The 7413-nt window shown below is 43.7% G+C and overlaps 1 pseudogene; it reads right to left on the minus strand.

Moving 5' to 3' along the window:
• Window positions 1–6595: 6595 nt before the first annotated feature.
• Window positions 6596–6741, minus strand: LOC128704291 (U1 spliceosomal RNA; annotated as a pseudogene).
• Between the last annotated feature and the right edge of the window lie 672 nt (window positions 6742–7413).

A 7413-nucleotide genomic window follows, 5' to 3' on the forward strand; every position in this document is an offset into this window, starting at 1 on the left:
ACCCTCCTCTCCCCTTTCCCACACTCCTTTCTCTATAAGCTGATAAAAAGGGTCTTGCATGCATGCAAAAAAGATTTGAGACAAGGGACAACCCTGTCGCAAACCCTTCCCCATCTGCACTGGCAAACCTAACTTCCCTTTAACCTGTACTCTGACCCTTGCAGGCATATACAAAGTAGTTGCCCATCGCACAATCTCATCCCCAAAACCCAGTTTTTGTAAAATACTCCACAACATACGTCTATCCACACAGTCATAAGCCTGCTTCCAATCAATCCCCAAGATTCCCCCCCTTGTCTACCCTCCACAAAATCCCTAATTCTCCCATGCCTCTCACACATACTTCGACCTGGGATCCCACACTGTCCTCTATGTAGAACATGGTCTAGTACCTTTTTCATGCGATTACCTAAAACCTTCACGAAAATTTTATAATCAGCACACATGAGGGAGATCGCCCTATAGGCACCCAGGGTTTTCCCCCTCCTTTGTAAACGAAAACAACTACCCCCATGCTCTGCGATTCCCCCAAGGCTCCCCTGTCCTTCATACCATTTAGCAACGAAACCAGACATTCCTTCAGACAATCCCAATGTGTAATATAAAAATCGTTAGGAATTCCATCAATCCCCGGCACCTTTCCCCTACTCAAACTCATTACCGCCTCCCCCACCTCCTCCTCGCTGATTCTACTCCCTATCATCTCTCCTCCTTCCTTAAAATACCCTGAATTCCTTTCCCTATAATCTCTCTCTCTCTCCCTCCTCCCTCCCCCTGCTTAAAAATTCTCCCTAAAACAATAATCCGCATAATTACTCATTCCATTGGTAGTTGTAAGTTCCTGCCCCACCCTATAGCCCCCCCCCCACTCCGTGACTCACCTCTAATCCCATAATCATAGTTTTCTGCTGCCTTTCCTTAAATCTCCTCAAGACACATCCTGACGGTTTGTCTCCCCATAGGACCTCCTCTAATCCTTCCCTTACACGTAACGCATCAAAACGAGAGTTTTGTGTATCCCTCAATCTTCCCCTTACAACCTCTATTTCCCCATATCTAGCCTCCCTGCCCCCTTCATAAAAATCATTGAGCTGCCCCTCAAAGTATTTTTGTAAACCAGACCCCCACTGCATCTCATCCTGTCCTCTATGCTGATAATACTCCTTAATCTGCAATTTAGCATACTTCTCCCACCATTCCAATACATCCTCCTCTTTGTTGCGTGCCTCCCAGAGCTGCCACCACCATCCTCTAAAAATCAGCCCCTTCCCCTCCCCCTGCAGTAACCTCACATTCAGTTTCCAATTACCCACATACCTACGAACCATCCCATCCCATGCCACCTCTGCCAAAACGGCTCGATGGTCCGAAAAACCCAAATCTATCGTCGTTACACTGTATACTGTAATCTCTCGAGTTATATATATATATATGGTACAACCTAGCTGCATAACCTCTCCTCATAAACGTGTGCTCCATTCTCCATCCATCTCCCCTGACTATGTCAAAAAACCCTGCATCCCTCAACGAATCCCTCAACACTCCAAGCACACACCCTGCCCCTCTTGGCTCCACATCCTTATTTCTGATTACACAGTTCCAATCCCCTCCTACTATAGAAAAAATGGGTAAACCCCGCAAGTAGAAAAGCAAAACTTCCCTTATAAAAGTTACCTTTACCCTTATATTGCTATCAGCCGGCATATATATCCCTAGAAAACACACTCTAATCTCCCCCCATAGCCCCTCCACCCTCACCACCCTCCCCTCCCCCCCCTCTTCCCACACGAGCACTTGAAATGGGCTGGATTCCCTCACTGTTACTGCCACCCCACCCTTTAATTTCCCTGAACTGCCTGCATACATCCTAAAACCTTTCAGCCTTAAATCTCTACCACACTTAAAATTGTGTTCTTGAATAAAACACACATCAATATTAAAATGCCTCAAAACATCCTCCAACCATACACGTTTAAACTGAGCCCTAAGACCATTCACATTTATCGTTAGACACTTGAAGATTCAGAAAGGGGGGCTTTCCTCTATGTTTCTGTGGCCTGTCCATTACACTTTTTGCTGTGCTTGTTTTCTCCCGTGCACTCTTGCCCACCTGGACCCCCTCCCTTCCCTGTGTACTACCTTGCCCCTTTTTAGTCACTCCCTCCCAACTCTTCTTTCCAGTACGATGAGCTGGAGTTATACACTCGTCATCCGACGATCCTCCAGCTCTTTTCCTGGAAGTACTCTCAAGCTCCATATCAGTATGGTTACTCCCCCTGTGCACCTCAACCTCCACTTGCAGCGCCTGCAACATGCCAGACTCTGACTCCTGAGGCCCCGGGACCCGTTCACTCAGGTCCTCCTCAACTATCAAAATTCTCCCGTCTACAGGAGGGATCTTCTCCGCTTGCTCATCCAGGAAAGACTTGATTATCTCCTGCAGGGGTTCAGGTAAAACCTGTAGGTCACCGGCCTCCCCCACCCCTACAGGCTGCTGTTCACCACCAGGGTCTGCCTGTGTGGGAACGTCCGAAGCCACTGGTAGCGTCACACAAAGTTCTCCCGCTTCCTCCACTTCGTCCGCCCAATTACCCTTACCTACTGCACTCACAACCTCAGGCAAAGATGCCACCTGAGACTCTGTGACAACTGGCAGGTCCAAAGACCTCGGCGCTGCTGCCCTACCACACCCGGCTGCCATGTGGTCATATGCGCCACACAGGCGACATGTTTTGCGTTGTCCCGCATTGGTCACAAACACCTGTGTCCTGAAATCCTCCAGGACAACATACGATGGAATAGGTCGTCTCAAAGTCATCTTTATGGTGTAGGATCCTGCAGGCAGCCCTGCATAGATTCCATCCGTCCATCGACCCAAAGTCGTAGCATGCACTTCACCATATCGTTGAAAAGCCTCTCTAATGTCCACTTCATCCACTTCAAAAGGGACATTTCGTATCCTCACCCAGGTGTAGTATTTTGAGGCATCCCTCAGGCGTACCTCTAGTCCAGATGAAACGAAGATGGACTTCTCCTGGTATCTAGTCACTGTCCTGTCATAAGCCTCTTCGTTGCAGAACTTTATGAAGATTCGTGAAGAGCCATTAAGCACTATTCCATGTAGTTCATCGTTGTCAGTGTTGAACGTTGGCAATAAAACAGAGGCATTTGTCGGATAAATTGTTCCTTTAACTAAGTCAACACACACAGTGTTGCTCCTCCTGCGGTAACTGGTCGCTATCTTGGTGAAAACAGGAAGTTGCACAAACAAAGGGGCAATTGGTGTAAATTGCTGGCTAGACAGATACTGCAAGGAACTTGCAATCCCATTCATTGACAACTGGAACAACTTTTATGGCAAACATGATATGTATGCAAGGGATGGGGTACATCTCTCTGGGGCTGGGGTGGTAGCACTTGCAGACTCGATTGAGAAGGCCATTGGTGAAATGCCTATGATTTTAAACTGATGGAAGATAGAGGTATGGGTGTGTGTGGGAAACAGGCAGGTTGCAACACTTGGGTTGGAAACAGTAAATGTATAAAAGGCATTCAGCATGAAGTTATAATTAAAGACAATAGATCAGGTCAGCAAACAAAGGGGGACAGCTGAGGGCAGCAAGGGACTAGCTCCCTTAAGGTTTACTATACTAATAGCAGGAGTGTAAGAAATAAGATAGATGAGCTAAGATTAATTGCAAGTGCAGGAGACATAGATATTATTGCTATAACAGAGACCTGGCTCAATCTGAAAGATAGAGAGATGCCCTCTGAATGTCACATACAAGGCTATAAATTATTCCACACTGACAGGGTCAACAGGAAAGGTGGTGGAGTAGCGATGTATGTCAGAGACAATTTAAATTGTTGTGTTAGACAAGATATTAAATTAGAAGCGTCAGCCACTGAATCTGTTTGGTTACAGCTTCTCGAGGGCCGAGAAAAACTAATTTTGGGTGTGATTTACAGGGCCCCAAATCTTGATAGGGAGTGCAGTAAACTTCTATGGGACGAAATTCGTAAGGCATCTACATACGAAAATGTTGTGTTAATGGGAGATTTCAACTATAGACAGATTGACTGGAGCAATTTGACAGGAAATTTAGAGTCAGGTGACTTTCTTGATACGATCCAGGATTGTTTTTTAAAACAGTTTGTGACAGAGCCAACTAGGGGAAATAACCTCCTTGACTTGGTTCTTGCCAGTAGGGAAACACTAATTAATAATCTTGAGGTTAATGATGAGCTTGGGGAAAGTGATCACAAATCACTCAGTTTTAATATATCATGGAATTCCCCTAATAATGGCAATCAAGTCTCCGTCCCTGACTTTCGCTTGGCTGATTTCATAGGACTGAAAAATTACTTAGGTGGGCTGAACTGGAATGACCTGACTAAGGGTCAGGTAGGTGGTGATGGTTGCCGATATGATGCTTTCCAGGGCATAGTTCTAGCTGCTCAGTCAAATTATGTTCCAAATAGGGAAATCAGATCAAACAAAAATGATCCTAAATGGATGAACAATAGATTAAAATATCTGATTGGTCAAAAGAGAGGCATATATAGGCAAATCAAAAGAGGAGAGGGGCAATTAAGAAATCGATATATTCAGTTAAAGAGAGAAATAAAAAAGGGAATTAGAAAAGCAAAAAGAGATTATGAGGTTAAAGTTGCAAGAGAATCGAAGACTAACCCAAAAGGATTCTTTCAGGTATACAGAAGTAAGATCAGGGACAAGATAGGCCCACTCAAAAGTTCCTCGGGTCAGCTCACTGACAGTGATAAGGAAATGTGTAGAATTTTTAACACATACTTCCTCTCAGTTTTTACACAGGAGGATACCAGCGATATTCCAGTAATGATAAATTATGTAGAACAGGACGATAATAAACTGTGTACTATTAGGGTCACAAGTGACATGGTCCTTAGGCAAATAGATAAATTAAAACCTAACAAATCCCCAGGCCCTGATGAACTGTATGCAAGGGTTCTAAAGGAATGTAAAGAGGAGCTTAGCACACCTTTGGCTAATCTTTTCAACATATCACTACAAACTGGCATGGTGCCAGATAAGTGGAAAATGGCAAATGTGATACCTATTTTCAAAACAGGTGACAGGTCCTTAGCTTCGAACTATAGACCAATAAGCCTAACCTCCATAGTGGGAAAATTTATGGAATCAATAATTGCCGAGGCAGTTCGTAGCCACCTTGAAAAGCATAAATTAATCAACGAATCTCAGCATGGTTTTACAAAGGGGCGTTCCTGCCTTACGAATTTATTAACTTTTTTCACTAAGGTATTTGAGGAGGTAGATCATGGTAATGAATATGATATTGTGTATATGGACTTCAGTGAGGCTTTTGACAGGGTCCCACATCAGAGACTATTGAGGAAAATTAAAGCACATGGAATAGGAGGAGAAATTTTTTCCTGGATAGAGGCATGGTTGACAAATAGGCAGCAGAGAGTTTGCATAAATGGGGAGAAATCAGAGTGGGGAAGTGTCACGAGCGGTGTTCCACAGGGGTCAGTGTTGGGCCCCCTGCTGTTCACAATCTACATAAACGACATAGATGAGGGCATAAAGAGCGACATCGGCAAGTTTGCCGATGACACCAAAATAGGCCGTCGAATTCATTCTGACGAGGACATTCGAGCACTCCAGGAAGATTTGAATAGACTGATGCAGTGGTCGGAGAAGTGGCAGATGCAGTTTAATATAGACAAATGCAAAGTTCTAAATGTTGGACAGGACAATAACCATGCCACATATAAACTAAATAATGTAGATCTTAATATTACGGATTGCGAAAAAGATTTAGGAGTTCTGGTTAGCAGTAATCTGAAACCAAGACAACAGTGCATAAGTGTTCGCAATAAAGCTAATAGAATCCTTGGCTTCATATCAAGAAGCATAAATAATAGGAGTCCTCAGGTTGTTCTTCAACTCTATACATCCTTGGTTAGGCCTCATTTAGATTATGCTGCACAGTTTTGGTCACCTTATTACAGAATGGATATAAATTCTCTGGAAAATGTACAAAGGAGGATGACAAAGTTGATCCCATGTATCAGAAACCTTCCCTATGAGGATAGACTAAGGGCCCTGAATCTGCACTCTCTAGAAAAACGTAGAATTAGGGGGGATATGATTGAGGTGTATAAATGGAAGACAGGAATAAATAAAGGGGATGTAAATAGTGTGCTGAAAATATCTAGCCTAGACAGGACTCGCAGCAATGGTTTTAAGTTGGAAAAATTCAGATTCAGGAAGGATATAGGAAAGTACTGGTTTGGTAATAGAGTTGTGGATGAGTGGAACAAACTCCCAAGTACCGTTATAGAGGCCAGAACGTTGTGTAGCTTTAAAAATAGGTTGGATAAATACATGAGTGGATGTGGGTGGGTGTGAGTTAGACCTGATAGCTTGTGCTACCAGGTCGGTTGCCGTGTTCCTCCCTTAAGTCAATGTGACCTGACCTGACTAGGTTGGGTGCATTGGCTTAAGCCGGTAGGAGACTTGGACCTGCCTCGCATGGGCCAGTAGGCCTTCTGCAGTGTTCCTTCGTTCTTATGTTCTTATGTTCTTAACACAGTCCCCTGCTAACAAAAATTTCGCACTCGAGTTAACCACATTTGGGTTAATCACAGGGGTCAGCACCACCGGAGTGCAATGGTGAGCCTCGCCCTGGGAAAACTGCCTTCGTGATCACGGTATCTCCTGTGCCAGGTAAGTATGAGGGTGTTTACAGTAATGGCTCTCTTCACAAATGTTAAGTGATAAGGCCGGCGTCCTTGTAATCGGTTAACAATGCTGTTCTCTACTCCCCCCGAATTTGTCACCCTCGCCTCCTCTCTATCACCCGAATGCACAAACACACAGATCTTTAATGATCGCTCTACACTCGTCATTAATTCAATTCAATTCAATTCAATTCAAGTTTATTCTCTATAAGGGTTACAATGTGGAGTTTACAGGTTTTGGGTATTGTGTGGTTTACATGTTATAAAATACTAATTACACAGGGGGCCAATAGGACACCTAGCCTGGCTAGGCATTTCGAGAAGACTTAAGATTAGTTTTTAACACTAAATCCTTACAGATTATGGTATTAAGGCTAAGTGACTACATCATAATTTGTGAGTTTAGCAATGTGAATGCTTTTGTTTTGGCACAATACAAAGTGTCTATATTGGAGTATCTTAGGCAAACTTATGACTAGTTAGGATTTATTATTTTAAAATTAAGATTAGCATTTCTGGGTTTATAGTCAGTGGGTGAGTGAGTGTAATTTTGAACCACCAGATGGTTATCATGCAGTTAGTTGTTGGGGTGGATCAGGGAGATAAGATGTTTTCTAACTGTAGTTTTGAAAGTGATGAATGTGTCTGCAGTTCTAGAGTTTTCAG

This window comes from Cherax quadricarinatus, unplaced genomic scaffold (assembly GCF_038502225.1).
Source record: "Cherax quadricarinatus isolate ZL_2023a unplaced genomic scaffold, ASM3850222v1 Contig3096, whole genome shotgun sequence".
Classification (NCBI taxonomy): domain Eukaryota; kingdom Metazoa; phylum Arthropoda; class Malacostraca; order Decapoda; family Parastacidae; genus Cherax; species Cherax quadricarinatus.